Raw genomic sequence first — 16,029 nt, forward strand, 5'->3', positions numbered from 1 at the left:
CCATTCAGGGAACTCTGGGAGAGGGCATGGGAGAGACCATCTATGAAACCAGACAGGGTTAGTCTGTACCTCATTCATTATAATGACATTTCTTCTGTTTTGGTGTTAAATTTATTTCTTCAGCGTTGGCTAGTTCACCCAAGTAGAATTTAACATCTGAACTATTGAAATGTAGGTTGGTTTTTCAGGTGTTGTTTTAAGCCATATTTTTGATCGTCTATTCTAGGAGTGCTGAAATGCTGTTTACCTCTGCATTTAACATGGTTGACCAGCCTGGTAGATCAAGCCAATGTTCTTGTGGGTATTTGAGGGCTATACATCAAATACTGATCCCATTTTCCAAAAGTTCACAGTTTACATACAGTCTCTATGTAATTAAAGTAGAAAGTACAAAGTGCTGCAGGGGAAGTACTGGGGAAGCGTTGTGCAGTCTTAGCATGGGAGGTCGCTTCCGTGGATGGTGCCTGGGCCACACCTCAGATGGACAAAGTGAATGTGGCTGATGACCAGGCTTCAGGGAAGAAATTTAAAAAAAAAATTTTTTTTTTATTACCCAGGTGATTGGTTGCAGCCTGATAGAGAAACATTGATCTCTGGGAATTAGGAGGCTTTTTGGAGGTGGTAGTGTTCTTGTTGGACTTGAGAGAATTTAGGTTTCAGCTGGGCCTTGAATTACAGGAATTTGGATGTGTGGGTATGGTGGTAAGATGGTTACTGCTGAATGAAGGTTTACCCTTAGAAAGGATAAAGAAGAGAAAGTCTGAGTGAGGTTTAGGGAAAGATGATCACAGCCTAAGGAACAATGAGGGAGGGCCTTTTGAAGGAGAGAGTAGGAGAGTGCTTAAAGGTGCGTGCAGGAGATGCAGCTGGAAAGGCCATCAGGATGGACACTGAGTCCTTATAGGAGCTCAGTTAATCCTCTGGAGACCTGATGGGAAAGAAAGCTGTTCACTGCATTTAAGGACAGAGACTCTTAGAAGTTAGATTATTGAGCTAGAGTTATGAAGCTAGGAAGCAGGGAGGGTGTGTGGCCATTGGTCCAGGATGTGATCCATCTAGCCATGATGCTACACTGCCTCACAGATGGTCTTCAGTGGAAGCTATAGGAGTTTGAACTATATTAATTTTTCTTGGATAATATGGGTAAACTTTAGACAGATTTGAATTTTAATTTAGTTGGATTCCCACTTATTTGTAAAAGCTAACTGGTTAGCTCCTAACAAATATTCAGAAAATCTCAAATGTTGAATTTTATACTAGCTTTTTAGTCTTTTAAGATAAATTTCATTTTTTTTTCTTTTACCATGTCTTAGAAAAGACCTAAATTGAATAGTTTTTTTGGTTGTCTGTTCTTGTGTGCCACAGATATTATACCTCATGGGGGATTTTTGAGACTCGCCTTTCTGTAGAAGCTCTTTTCAAATATACCTAAGAAAAGCAGTTCTCTGAGAAAGTTAGAAAGCAGCTAGATAGTCTTACTTCATTGATTGGAGGCTAAGGGTTCCCCTACTTGTGGGCAGCAACAATAAAACTGACAATTGATTTTGTGTAAAGTGTATCAAATATCACTTCTAGAGGATTTTTTTTTTTAAACAAATTCTTTGCTTTCTGAAGGAAAGAAATAATCTTTTCCTAATACAAAGCCCCACCAACATGGGAATTCTTTACAAGATGTGATTTATGGCAATATTCTTTTTTTTTTTTTAAAGATTTTATTTATTTATTTGACCGACAGAGATCACAAGTAGACAGAGAGGCAGGCAGAGAGAGAGGAGGAAGCAGGCTCCCTGCTGAGCAGAGAGCCCGATGCAGGGCTTGATCCCAGGACCCTGGGATCATGACCTGAGCCGAAGGCAGAGGCTTCAACCCACTGAGGCACCCAGGCCCCCCTATGGCGTGCCCCTATGGCAATATTCTATAGATCACCTTCAGTCTTTTTCATACTAATTATAAGGGATAACGTAAAGGAATGTTTTTTTCTTGTTTGTATGTTTTTGAATGTTTGTTAATCAACTAGTGACATTGATGGTAATGACAGCTATTTTTTATTCAAAGTGTATTTTCTCCTCCAGGAGCATTGCCAGCTAGTTTGCAAACATCTCATATCCGTAATTCTTTTTTTTCCCCCTAGGATTTTGTTTATTTGTTAGAGAGAGAGAGAGCACAAGTGGGCAGAGTGGCAGGCAGAGGGAGAGGGAGAAGCAGGCTCCCCACGGAGCAGGGAGCCCAATGCAGGGCTCAATTCAAGGACCCTGAGATCATGACCCGAACCGAGGGCTGCCGCTTATCCCACTGAGCCACCCAGGCGCCCCTCGTGTCTGTAATTCTTACAAAGACAAATTTGAAGCTCTGATGGACTTCTTTGAGTGGGGAGTAGTAACTGCCATCTCTTGTTTGTCCAGATTAGTTGGTCGTTTACAGAAAACACTTAGGATCTACAGTATTGACTGTTTAGAAGGAAAAAACAGCCTTTGCTAATCACTGATGAAACACCAGGTCAGTGTCTCCTGATATACAGTACTGAGTCCTGTGATGTTGACTGTTACCTTGGAAGGCTGGTGTATCTTTTGCTTTCTTTCTTTCTTTTTTTTTTTTTAAGATTTTATTTATTTGAGAGAGAGAACACAACTGGGGGAGCGGCAGAGGTAGAGGGAGAAGCAAGTTCCCCCCTGAGCAGGGATCCTAATGTGGGGCTTGATCCCAGGACTCTAGGATCATGACCTGAGCCAAAGGCAGACACTTAATAGACTGAGCCACCCAGGTGCCCCAGGATGATCTATCTTTTTAAAGGAAAAATCCTATAGTTCTTTCCGGCTGTGTGTTTCTTTCCTGTGTGTCTCCTTAACTACGCAAACAGAACATTTCACCTCTAGTCACCAGATGTGTAGGGGTTTTTACTGACACCAGAACAGTTCTCTGCAACACCAGCTGGGTGTCATACAGTTAAGCTCAAATCTGACACTACCTGAAGGTAGCACCAGATTCCATAGGTAAATAAGGGCTCATTCCTGCAAGTCTGACCGCCGTACCCTCCTACTTCACATGCCAGTTGCAAGTAGTTGGTCCCCAGGTTACCCACACCTTCTGTCCAATTTGGCTGCAAATTGGAGGTTCCCATGACCCCTCCTTTGGTTTGACTAATTTACTAGAGAGGCTCACAAAGCTCAAGGAAACACACATACCAGTTTATTAAAGACTGGATTAAGAATACAATTGAACAGCCAGGTGAAGAGAAACATAGGATGAGGTCTCGGAGGGCCCTGAGTGCAGGAGCTTCTTCCCCATGGAGCTGGGGTGCATCACCCTTCTTCTGTGGTTGTGTTAACCCACCGGGAAGCTTTGCAGACTCCATGCTATTGAAGTTTTTATGGACGCTTCCTCATGTAGGCATGATCAATTAGTAGCAACATTTCCAGCCCTTCTGTTCTCTAGAGAAGTGGGGTTGAGGGTGGGGTGGGACCAAAAAAGCCCAAGTGTCTAATCATGACTTAGTCTTTCTGGTGACCAGCTCCCTTCAGGAGCCTTACAGGAGTCCATCCAAAGTCACTTCTTTAGAACAAACGATGCTTCTAGTGCTCTCATCACTTAGGAATTTTCAAGCATTTTAGGATGCCTGTGTCAGGACTGGGGTCAAAGACCAAATTTCAGAACAAGAGATGCTTCTAGTATTCCTACCATTTGGAAAATTACAAGGGCTCTAGGGGACAGGAACTAAGGGCAGAGGCCAGTATGTACATATTTTCTGTTATCTTGCAATCTTTGATACTTGTCTTAGTCTGTTTGGTCTACTACAACAAAATACTATACACTGTGTAGCTTATAAGTAACAGAAATTTATTTCTCACAGGTTTGGAGCCAGGGAATTTCAAGACCAAGGTACTGGTAGATTCAGTGTCTGGTGAAAGCTTACTGGTTCACAGATGGCTGCCTTTTTGCCGTGTTCTCACATGGAAGGGGCAGGGGATCTCTCCGGGCATAAGGGCACTGTTTCCATTCCTTAGGAATCTTCATGATCTAATCGCCCAAAGACCCTGCCTCCTTATACTAACACCTTGGTTTTTAACTTAGGATTTTATTTTATTTTTTTTAAGATTTTATTTATTTGTCAGAGAGAGCGAGAGAAACAAGCTCACCGCTGAGCAAGGAGCCCCATGCAGGACTCGATCCCAGACCCTGGGATCATGACCTGAGCTGAAGGCAGCAGTTTAACCTACTGAGCCACCCAGGCATCCCTAACTTAGGATTTTAATATGAATTTTGTGAGGGGGCATATGCATGCAGTCAGTTGCAGTATTATGCTGGAGAATGTTATTAACAATAGAAGCTCAACAGAATTCATGATTTCTTTGCCATTATAATGAATACTTTTATAAGATTTAATATTTCATAGCATTTTAATTTAGAAATTATCTGCTGAGCACAACTAAAGCAATTCAGCTTGGCAAACCTGTGTCCTGTATATTGTGTAATTGTGAGCTTGAGTTAACTAATAGTAGTTAAGAGTATAAAAGCCTGGCTTGTGTGAAATGGATTCAGTAATATGGGCAGACAGCGATACAGTGTTAGCTTCAGTTAATAAAGATTGGTTTATTGGGAGAAGTATCTTTGTAAGGATTCTTGGAATTCTGGACTGCAGGGGAGAGTGAAAATGGAGAAATCATGAAATAGAACAAGACTTATCAGGCATACTCTCGTCCCTCCTTGACATTTCCAGGTATGGTCATTGTTCTCTATTTCAAGCCTTTGGGCAGTATGAAATAAGTGCCTGGGCCTGAGCATTGATGGTGTGAAGCTCTGTTAGAAATCCCATTCACACCTTAGCTTCCAGGTGCAACAAGAGCCCCTTCAGCCTCCTGTGACTGGGTTGTGATGGTAGTTATGGGGCTGCTTTCATTTGTAGAGCCCTGGTCTTCCAAGAATCGCTTATACTCCCTACTTTTTAAAGCCTCTGGGTAAACTGTCCTGGATTAATACATTTCTTAACAATAAGGTCAGTTTCACTACAATGTCCAATCTGAGTTGGAACGTCATTCTGTTAAAGGAGAGTTCATGGGTGCTGAGTTATAGTGTTTTCTGAAAATGCTCTTTTGTCGTCTTGACAGCTACTTGAAAATAAAATGTTCAGTATAGATTAATGTGATAGTAATTCATGCTAATCTTCCTTCTCCACAAAAAAACCCCTCTGCATCACTTTTATTTTATTAATTTTTTAAAAGTTTAATTATTTTAGTGATCTCTACACCCAACATGGGGCTTGAACTCACAATCCCAAGATGGAGAGTTTTGTGGTCTTCCAACTGAGCCAGCTAGGCATCCTTTCCCCATTCTCGCCCACCACCCCATCATTTTTAGAATAAAGTCTAAAAAAGTCTCTGTAAACTCACTAACACTGCCATATGACTCTGAGGAGCCATCGCAAATGCTGATCTGCCTGCCTGGAACATTCCACCTTTCCTAATTTGTCTGGTATGAGTTTAAGAGATAAGAGATACTTAAAGATACCTTCTCAAACTTTAAGCACATCTTCCTCTTTTAAGCCCTCTTCATGTTTTGAGTGTTGTTTTAAACTGAGAGTGACTATAGTTGCAAGTAACAAAACCCAAGTAAATTTTGAACCAACATAATGACTTTATTGTCTTGTGGATCTTCAAAGTTCGGAAGTCAGATGGGCTTTAGAATTGAGTGATGTTGGGACGCCTGGGTGGCTCAGTTGGTTAAGCAGCTGCCTTCGGCTCAGGTCATGATCCCAGCGTCCTGGGATCGAGTCCCACATCGGGCTCCTTGCTCAGCAGGGAGCCTGCTTCTCCCTCTGCCTCTGCCTGCCATTCTGTCTGCCTGTGTTCGCTCTCTCCCCCTCTCTCTCTCTGATAAATAAATAAAATCTTTAAAAAAAAAAAAAAAAGAATTGAGTGATGTTGTCATTTGAGGGATGTTGTCAAAGACCTGGTTTTGTCCTTTTCCCCCTCTATGTCTTGTACAATGTCAACTTTATCTTCAGGCTGGCATCCTTTCTTGGTTGAGGAAGGACACCTATGTTTCTGGGGCACTTGTTTCCAGAATGTCAGAAGAAAGAGCTGGCTGGATCAGGAGGGCCCTACAGTTCTCCCTGTTCACCTCTTTGGCCCTAATTGAGTTGTGTCCTCATCCATCTCTAACCAATGACTACGTTTAGGGCATAGGATTACACTTAGTTTAGTTAGGTTTGAGCCCCTTGCCTAAATCCTAGAGGCAAGAATGGGGGCAGCTGTCCCCAAGGTATACAGGCTGTGGAACCTGGGGAGGGGTTGGTAGCTATGTGGGGGTACACACAATGAAACTGAAGTAGTTACCAAGAGAACGGGGACTGATTTTGGTAAAAGGCAAACAAAGTTCATTACAGCAGTCTTGCCAGAGTTCTGTATCTCTTTTTGTGATTATTTGATTACTATTTTCCTCTGTTAACAGGTTGTATGTTCTGTGAGGACAGGGACCATGTCTGGTTTTTATTACAGTTGTTTCCTCAACACTTTGCATCTAGCTTTGCATGTGCTAGATGATTAATAAATACCAATAGCTGAACGAGTGAATCAATTGTATGAGCTCTAAATAACTTACTTGTAAATATTATTGGGTGACTTCAGATAGTTTCTACACAACAGCCATGCTTCCTTTTGGCCAACAGAATAATAATTTTGTTTGAGTGGCTGTGTGCCTAGTTCCTGGAAATGAATCATAATAGTCTAAAGTAGTCATGGTGATTCCATTCCCTTTTGGCCAGATACTCAGTTTTCTACCTTTCTTATAGCCAGAAGTAGCCACAAGACACAGATCTGGGTAATGATACAAGACGAAAGGGGCGCCTGGGTGTCTCAGTTGGTTAAGCGACTGCCTTTGGCTCAGGTCATGATCTCGGAGTCCCACATCAGGCTCCCAGCTCCATGGGGAGTCTGCTTCTCCCTCTGACCTTCTCCCCGCTCATGCTTTCTCTCACACACACTCTTTCTCAAGTGAATAAGTAAGATCTTTAAAAAAAAAAAAAAAAAAAAAAAGACAACAGGAAGTTGGCTGGACGTTTTCTGAAAAAGATTTTGCTTCCTGTTAAAAGATAGGTATTCACAAGAGAGAGTTTGCTTATGCTATCTCTTCTTTCCTGCTTGGAATGCTAACGTGAGGACTAATGCTTGAAGATCAGCAGCCATCGTGCAACCATGAAAAAATCCTGCAAGAATGGCCAAGTGAATACAAGAGATTCCAACTTACCGCCTTGACTTTTCTGAGCTGGAACTAGGTACCTGTACCTGTAGACTTCATGATGAGTAGACAAAAATGTGTTTCTTTTAACTATTTGGACTTTCTTTTTTTTTAAAAAAGATTTTATTTATTTATTTGACAGAGATCACAAGTAGGGAGAGAAGCAGGCAGAGAGAGAGGGGTGGGGGAAGCAGGCTCCCCGCCAAGCTGGCTGCCTGTCCTGGGGCTCGATCCCAGAACCCCAAGATCATGACCTGAGCTGAAGGCAGAGGCTTAACCCCCTGAGCCACCCAGGTGCCCCAACTATTTGGACTTTCTTACAGTTCAACACATCTTGATACAGTAGTACCAAAAATAGTGTTTCATTCTTTCGGCCTTGCCAAAATTTTTTATTTGGAATTTATTGCATTTGTTAATTTAAGATAATTTCTCTGCTATTTGTGAAGCTTTCGGATTTTTTCCATGTAGTTTCTTCATATAAATCTGTTATGTGCATATGGAGGCGAAGCTTTCTTTTCCTTTTTTTTTTTTTTTTTTTTTTTTTCCCACCTCAGGAATTTTGTATAGCAGGGTCCCTCTCTAGAATAATCAGTCTTTTCCCATACTCTTCATTTGACTAGTGACTACATAGATTACATACATGTTCCATCTTCAGCAAGATGTTTCCTGGCCACAATTTAAATTATTCCTTCTTAATTTTTATTATTCTTTCTTATAGCATCTTATTCTTGACCTTAACTTTTTGTTACATGAAATTATATTGCTGTGTAATTCTGAGACACTGGTTTAATGTTGACTCCTCCCATTCGAAGTTAGTTCCATGAGGGCAGGGACTAGATCTGTTTTGTCTTGTAGGCAACGTGCATGGTAAGTGCCCAGTAAACATTTGTCAGATGATTGGGTGGAAGAAAAGAAGACTGAAATCCTTAAATTTCTGCATCTTCCAGCTTCCTGCCTCATCACCACCAACAATTTTCGGCAACATGAGATGTTCAGTTCTGGCACAGAGTCTGTTACACTTGTTTAAAGGACATTGTTCCTGTTGGTCAGACTTTCCTTTTAGATTTTATAAGGGAAGGAGGGTAGTCACTTAGCCTATGAACTGCGCAAGTTCCTTGTCAGTTTCTTTAGAAGAGTAATACGTATTTTGGACACCTTTTCTTGTCTTAGGGTTTTTTCTCCCCGAATTTTGCATTATCTTAAACCTTATTGGCAGTATTTTTCTAATTTGACATCAAGAGCCTCTGGTAGCAAATGTTTTTATGTTTTAGGACACCCTGGAAGCATGGAAATGATTCTCATTTCAGCAGGTTATTGTGCTTGGTTACTAGTCAGTTAGAATCTGAATCTTCTTTCTAAAAAGTAGTCTCAGGAGAGGCCATGTGAATTATTGACACAAGCTATTGACTTGCAGTGGAGATGCTTTTAAATAAAATTTTTGAGTTTCAGCAGGCTGTAATCCTAGACTGTTGGTAATAGTTTTATTGTTTATAGGGAGAGTTACTCTGAACTTTTAAAAATTATTGTAAACACTGAGTATGTGAGTGACAGTAAGGGAGAAAACTTTACTAGGATTTTGTTGATTTGGTTATATTTCCCAGCTATCACAAAGCTTTTCCATATCATTTTAGGTAAGTCACTTAATTTGACAGTTGGGTGATGATATAATCCACTTCCTAATTCAAGATGCTGTTGGGATGGTTCAAAGTGGGTGTTGTTAAGTGGTGATTCTAGGACAAGGGGCATAAAGCTGAACTGCTTTGGGGAAACGGAGTTGTGTGGTTACCCTGTTTGGTACGATAGTCTGTGATGATGATGTTACTCTGCACACCCTGGTGTCTTAAGACCTTGCAAAATGAGGGAGGCCTTCCTTCTGCTGACAAGGCTCTAGATTGTTTTGTTTGTGCAGAGATAGGAATTACGAGAACCAAGATTCTGAAACTCCTCAAAGCCTCCATTGCCCTTTTTTATTCCTTACAGGATCCCTGCATCTTTCCTGCTTTCTGTTCAGAGGCGGGATTCTTCCATTTTCTCGATTGTTCTGGATCCCCAATTTGCTGTGGTTTCATCAGCCATAGGAGATTGGAGGTGAGGGTTTGGTGCAGTGAAAGTTTTTTCCACTTTAGGGTTGAGTCTCTGTGTGTGACTAATGGGCTATACTAAGGTGTGGAGGTAAGGCAAGGGTTCTACTTCTACTGTTTTACTTAATAGGGAAACTGGGTTCATGGTTATATCTAATCATAGTCTTATTTTATGTTGTTTGGACTTCTAGACAAAAGCTCCTAAATATTAATAGGAACATAAAAAAGCAATGGGACATTTCAGAACAGGAGATTTGTGCACTCTTGGGTTTTCTTCCTCTGTTGCAGCTTTGCAGCCTGTTCCTTGGAAGGGGCAATAGTCCAGCTGTACCTGGGTTAAGACAGCTAGTCTGGAAACTCAGTCGGCCCCCACGAGAAGGAAGAAAGATCAAATGCCAGTGTGATGTGGTCCTGAGCTTCATGGCACAGATTTTCCTGAGAGTCACAGGCCATGCTTAACAGTTAGTTCTCTTTCTCTCCAACCATTTCCATTCCTTTTTTAGGCTGTGCAAAAGACATCTGACATAACTTTCTTTTTCTTTTTTTTTTTAAAGATTTTATTTATTTGACAGAGAGAGATCACAAGTAGGCAGAGAGGCAAGCAGAGAAAGAGAAAGAGAGAGGAGGAAGCAGGCTCCCCGCCCAGCAGAGAGCCCGATGCGGGACTTGATTCCAGGGCCCCGAGATCAGGATCCAGGATCCCCAGCCGAAGGCAGAGGCTTAACCCACCGAGCCACCCCGGCAGCCCTGACATAACTTTCTTACTTGGTTCTCATACTAATTGAATGAACTAGACATTGTTACCCCAGTTTTACCAAAAACCCTGAGGCTTAAAGAACTTAAAATAAGTGGCCCCAGTTCACACAACAGATTTATATTTGAACTGTTTGTTTCCAAGATGGTTGTATTTTCCAGATTGTATCATGCCATATTGATTTGGTGATAAAAGAGCAGCATTGAGAAACCAGCAAATAATTCACATAGATACTTATTTTCATCCTCTAATAACACTAATAACACTGTTTTTAGCATCCTCTACAGTGTTTTATTTACCTCTGTGTGAGCTCTCATTCTCATTGTCCCAGGGTTGGGTTATTTGGCTTTCTGTTTGGTTCTTTGCTTAAAAAAGTACAATTAGTGTGTAAATGCTTAAATAAATATGATTAGAGTGAATGATCATTACTTTGCATACAAAATGTATTCAATATTTGCTATTTGATCAGTAATTTGAGAGAATTTGTACTTTGGTTTTATATTTTGCTAGAATCTCTCTGGACCTGTTTTTTTCAACATTGCAGTGTCAGGTTTTTTTTTTTTTTCCTCCTAGAAATGCTGTACTGCAGGTTCTGCAATTTTAGAATGAGGAATATGAATTTTAAAAGATTCATGATCCTGTCTGTTAACTCAGAGCAGTGGTTTCCAGTCCATGTATAGACAAACTGTGGGATCCAGAGAAAGAAAAGGCACATGAATCCGTATGTTTCCAATGTGCTTGTCGTCTCATTTTTCAAACACCTGCACATAGTATAGTGATGGGAAAAATATGCAGTGATAAAAAGCTACTGTGACTTATTAATGCTTTTAAGTAGTTTTGAGTTTTATGGTGTTAGTTGCTGAGAGAGTGGATCTTGAAAATTCATCACAAGAAAAAGTTCTTTTGTAACTATACATGAAGGTGATTGTTAACTAACTAGACTTACTGTGGTGATCATTTTGCAATATCGAATTACTATGTTGTACCTGAAACTAATGTACTGTTATATGTCAATTGTACCTCTATAAAAAAAAATCAAAGTACTGTATCCCAGGCTCTTGTTATCATTAAAGGAATTAATAATTCAAAGCATTTAAAATAGGACTGGATTCATAGAAAATGCTGTAGAAGATTAGCTGTTGTTATTTCTGATTTTGGTGGAGAGCCTGGCGTGATTAGCCACTCTGAGTATAGATTTTCGTTAGGAACTAAACATCCTTTATCATTGGGTAGCCACTCATTCATTCAATATCAATCTTTAAAAAAATATATGTCTGATCTTGTGGAGATTAGATGATTTTTCAAAGTTAAAATTTATTCTTAGACTGAAATAGGTTGGGAACCCCTGGTCTGGTCATAGTAATGCCAGAATGTGTCTGCAGTGTTAACCATTATGTTTCTGTCTCTTGCATGGCTTCAGAGCACATTCCCAAGCCCTGCATGTGGCAGAAACATGTCCTCTCATCACTCAGTGGACTTTTCACTGTCCTAGGTCAGGTCAGTCTTGGCTTCCGCTCTTTTGTAAGTAGAAGCAATCAGTCAGTTCCACCTAGTTTACCGCTAATTGCCCTCTAATTTTGTCTATGTGCTGGACACTATCTTATTAGCAGATAGATGTGACAATAAATGATTAGATTGTACTTTGCATAGCATTCAATAAATATTTGCCAATACACTGATCATCAATTCAATGGAGTTTTTGGCTAGGGCTATAGTTTCATGATTTACTCCTGTCCCTTGATTTTCTGACATCTTTCCTCTCAAAACTGGGTTTCTTTCCTGCTGCAGGATGCTTGTGTTTGAAGCTAAGTAATGTGAATTTTAAGATGTGGATGTCTGTCTTCTGAGGGCTCAGGTTTCTCCCGCCACCCTGCTGGTTCCTAGTCTGTGGCTCATCAGCTCCCATGGCCCTTGAAGGGACTAACTACTCCTGGAGTGCTTACTGAGCTGGCTGTTTTATGGGTTATCTTATCTAGTACTCATCACGGTCCTATAGACCGAGGAGACAAAAATGGTAAGTGGCCCAGCTAGGATTCACAGTTAAGCACATTTTATTGACTCAACTGCCCCCAGACTCTTAGCTTTTAAGCATTTCTCTAACTCTGCTGTTCCTGTCTTCCCGCTATTCCCTTCGCTATCAGGGCTGCACAATTGTTTATTCCCACCAGAACTTGGAATCTATGGGATGTTCCACTTTTTTATTGTGCCACACCTGTTTCATATCCTTGCTTCTTCCCTCCTTATCCAGCCCAGGCTTCTTGTTCACTGCTTAATGTCATCTCATTGGTCTGCTTCAGACCAGTCTAGTTCTCAGTCCTAATGATTTCCCTGCTCTGCTTTGTTGATGTGCTTTCATTAGTGGAATTGAGTAACAGTGTAAGGAAGAAACAAGGCAAGCATCTGTACACTTGGCTTCCCACTGGGTATTTTTGCCTGTGGTTCAGCAATACTGCGTCTGTAACCAATGTATGTTGAACTAGCATGGGATATAGGTCACACACATTCCCCCCACTAGTACTTATTAAAGATTGTGTTCAGTGGCCTAATCATTCCCTGCTTTGGCTGAAAACTTAATTCTTCCTTTACCCACTCCTTCTCCAAAGAGCCCTGTGATTGGAAAAGGCGGTGCTGTGTATATGGCTTTTTCCTCCTGCTGTAGGTATCCTTTCCCTGAGCTGGGAACTTTACCGGGCTATTATTGTTGATCACTGCGTCATAATTTTCCTGGAGCATGGTCTGCTCGTGATTTGCAGACTCAAATATGTCTTAATTCTAGGAGGGAGGTTTTTCTGTGATGTTTTCAAATATTTTCCTGTTTTTGTTGTTGTTGTTGTTAGGAGTGCCAATAATATGAAGTAGACCTTTTGTCTTATGTGTCTTCCATTTTCTTTCTGGTCATTTTTGTATTTTTACTCATTTATGTTTCCTTTTGTAAGGCTTCTCAGACCTGGCCTCCCTGTCCCTGACAGGTTTTTATTTGTGTTTATTTAACATCTTGTTACTTCTAACTCATTTTGTGTAAGTTTCGTTTTTCTCTCCTATTTCTTGAGCTATATCCACTCACTTTTTATTTTCTGTTGTTTTGTAACCTTTTTAAAAAAAATCTTTTGTAAATCTTCCCTGACCCTCACTAAGAGTAGTTTTTATCTTATTTTTAAAGTTTATTTCTTTTTTAAAATTATAATGTATTATTTGTTTCGGGGGTAGAGGTCTGTGATTCTTTAGTCTTACACAGTTCACAGCACTAACCATAGCACATACTCTCCCTAAAGTTTATTTCTAATTCCTTGGTGTGGGGTAGCAGTTTGGTCTGAACACTTTCTTCGTTTCTTAACCCACTGAGCCACCCAGGTGCCCCTACTGTCTTTGTTTCTTAGAGCAATTTCTCTGGTGAACATTTTCTTTTTCTTTTCTTTATATTTTCAATTTTGTTTTCATTCATTAGTTTCTTTGGATAGTTTCTGTTTTGTTTCTTTTCTGATAGTTACTTGTGTCTGGATCAGGGCAGTGTCTCTGCCAAAGAACAGCCACTCTGCAGCCTCAATTCAGGGCTGGTTATTTCCTTGTCTGAGCCCACTTCAGTTTTGGATGTTCTGGACAGTGTGCTTTGTGTTAAACCTCTGTATTTTTTAATGCGGTGAGTGCTGGTTCGTTTGTTTCCCTTCATCTTAGCCCTGCCTCACCATGGCAGTGACTCACAGGTAGGTTCTAGACGTTAAAGATGGTTGTGTGTCTTTGCTGTTCCTTCTCCTTCCTTCAGCTCCACTTTCCCCTGAGTTCCAGGGTCATGTTTATAACATGTACATATGTCATTCTATTGCTTCACAAAGAATACTGGCCTAATTTTCCTGTAGGATAACAATCAGGACCTTTTGCTCTTTAGAATGTGACTTGGAGCTCCCTCTCTCCTGTTCATCACTACTCCCTCCTTTGCTCCCCAACACTCCTCATCCTGAGCTCCCAACTCGCTCAGGGTCTTCACACTCTTACGCCGCTGGTCCTGTGCACGTGTGGTCTCTCCACAATATGGAAATTTGCCATCGAGATCATGGGTGTCCTGGTCGATGTTTAATAAGCAATGTTTATGGGAGGAGTGCCTGTCGTAGTGTTTGGCTGTGGTTGGTGTATTTATACATTTATACCCAATTTCAGGCCACTGTCAAAAAGCCACCAAATGCAGAATTGAGAAGAGATGTGTCCAGTCTTTGATGTTACTGAGAATTCACTCTTTGTGAAATCTTTTCTGTTCTTCCTATGTGTAGAGCGAGTCACCTCCTTCACAGCCCTCCAATAACCATTTAGTCTTGAATTCTGGGTGGGAACTTCTATATCTCTCCCTCTGATTGTCTGGGGATCTGTGAGCTCCTTGAGGGGTATGACCAATTCTTAGTTACAGTGCCAGATACTCAGTAAGCCTTTGAATAGCCACGTCAGTGTGTCATTGATATTGGTTGTAATGTTTCAGATGGGAGCATGTAGATGGATCTTTGTAAATCTGTTGTTTCTAATGAAAAAAATAAGCCAATGATGTTTGTGTATTATTTTCTTATATACCTTTATTTATCTATAATATACTTTTTATTTTGGTCATGATAATAATTGTACAAAATGGCCTGTTAGTTGCAGGATTTAACAGGCGTATAAATCAACAAAACTGGATGAGATTTTTTTTCCTGTTAACTATAGTTATTTATGAATTAATGTTTGTTATTTTCTTATATATGTCCTGTCTCATACTTCTTATATTGGTCATGATAACAATTGTACAAAACTGTCTAAATGTTGCTAGATTTAATAGGTCTATAAATCAAGCAGAAAACTGGCTGAGTTTTTCTTTTTTCCTGTCAATCAGTTACAATTGTTTGTGAATTGATTAGACATCTCAGCTTTCCTATCATTTAGTTGTAGAAGTGTTTGATCCAGATTTCCTGTATCAGTCTTCTAATTTAGCACAGTTTGCTGCTCAGTAACCAATCATTGAGTCCCCTTTGCGACCTGGTCAGATGATGACAGCCCCAGAATTTTAAAGGGTATTACAGTTCATAGTACATAAAAGAGTAAGAAATGAGTCTATGCTACTACCATTCTTACTGTTTTTTCTCTTTAATACATTTCCATTAGTTTTAAGGTTTAGACATTGGGAATGTTGCATAGGGCATGAAGTCAGTATTTAGTAGAAATATTTTGTATCTTACCCTCTTCTCTGTCTAGTTTCCCCATTACCCCCAAAGGGAACCACTATCCAAAGATACTTTTTTTTTTTTTTTTTTAAGATTTTATTTATTTATTTGACAGAGAGAGATCACAAGTAGACAGAGAGGCAGGCAGAGAGAGAGAGAGGGAAGCGGGCTCCCTGCTGAGCCGAGAGCCTGATGCAGGCCTCTATCCCAGGACCCTGAGATGAAGGCAGTGGCTTAACCCACTGAGCCACCCAGGTGCCCCAAAGATACTTTTCTAGCGTTTTTTGATTGGCTTGTCTGTGAATTTTTGCTCTCAGGCTTTGAGAGTTGTCTGATTCATGAAGAAATATTTCAGAGGCATGATTTATCAGAAACTTCATGACCAGAGATCAAAACATAGGTGGGGCAAGGGAAATAAAACCTGATTTACTGAACATCCACTTTGTGCTATGCCCTTTCCATACATTTGCATTTGCACTTTGAGTTTTTATGAGAACTCTGACTCTGATGGCACTTTTCCCATCTAATAGATAAATTAAGGCATACAGAGTGTGTGATTTACTGCAGTGTTGAAGCAAAAATTTCACCTAACGCCATAAGACCCTAAAGCCACAAGGGTCTGCTTGTTCTAGGATTTGGATTTCTTCTTTGCCCTTCAGCTAGGCATTCCGTTCTCCTCTGGGAATAGCGCTGAAGCAGTTGAACCATTCTTTGCTCTGACATTCAGATCCATCAATTCTGTCTTTTTCATAATTAGGCATCACTGGCAATTTTGTGAAACAAG

The 16,029-nt window shown here is 40.4% G+C and overlaps 1 protein-coding gene across 9 annotated transcripts in view; it reads left to right on the forward strand.

Moving 5' to 3' along the window:
- The window catches only part of FARS2 (phenylalanyl-tRNA synthetase 2, mitochondrial), a 531,358-nt gene that overhangs the window by 3,386 nt on the left and 511,943 nt on the right, over nucleotides 1-16,029 (forward strand). For 3 of the 9 annotated variants that reach the window (XM_059179166.1, XM_059179167.1, XM_059179172.1), the window contains exon 2: nucleotides 9,211-9,318. The exons of the other annotated variants lie outside the window; for them this stretch is intronic. The gene's annotated coding sequence lies outside the window, so the exon portion shown is untranslated. The remainder of the gene's footprint in view (nucleotides 1-9,210; nucleotides 9,319-16,029) is intronic. 9 annotated transcript variants of the gene reach the window in all.

Source organism: Mustela lutreola, chromosome 6 (genome assembly GCF_030435805.1).
Source record: "Mustela lutreola isolate mMusLut2 chromosome 6, mMusLut2.pri, whole genome shotgun sequence".
Taxonomy (NCBI): Eukaryota; Metazoa; Chordata; class Mammalia; order Carnivora; family Mustelidae; genus Mustela; species Mustela lutreola.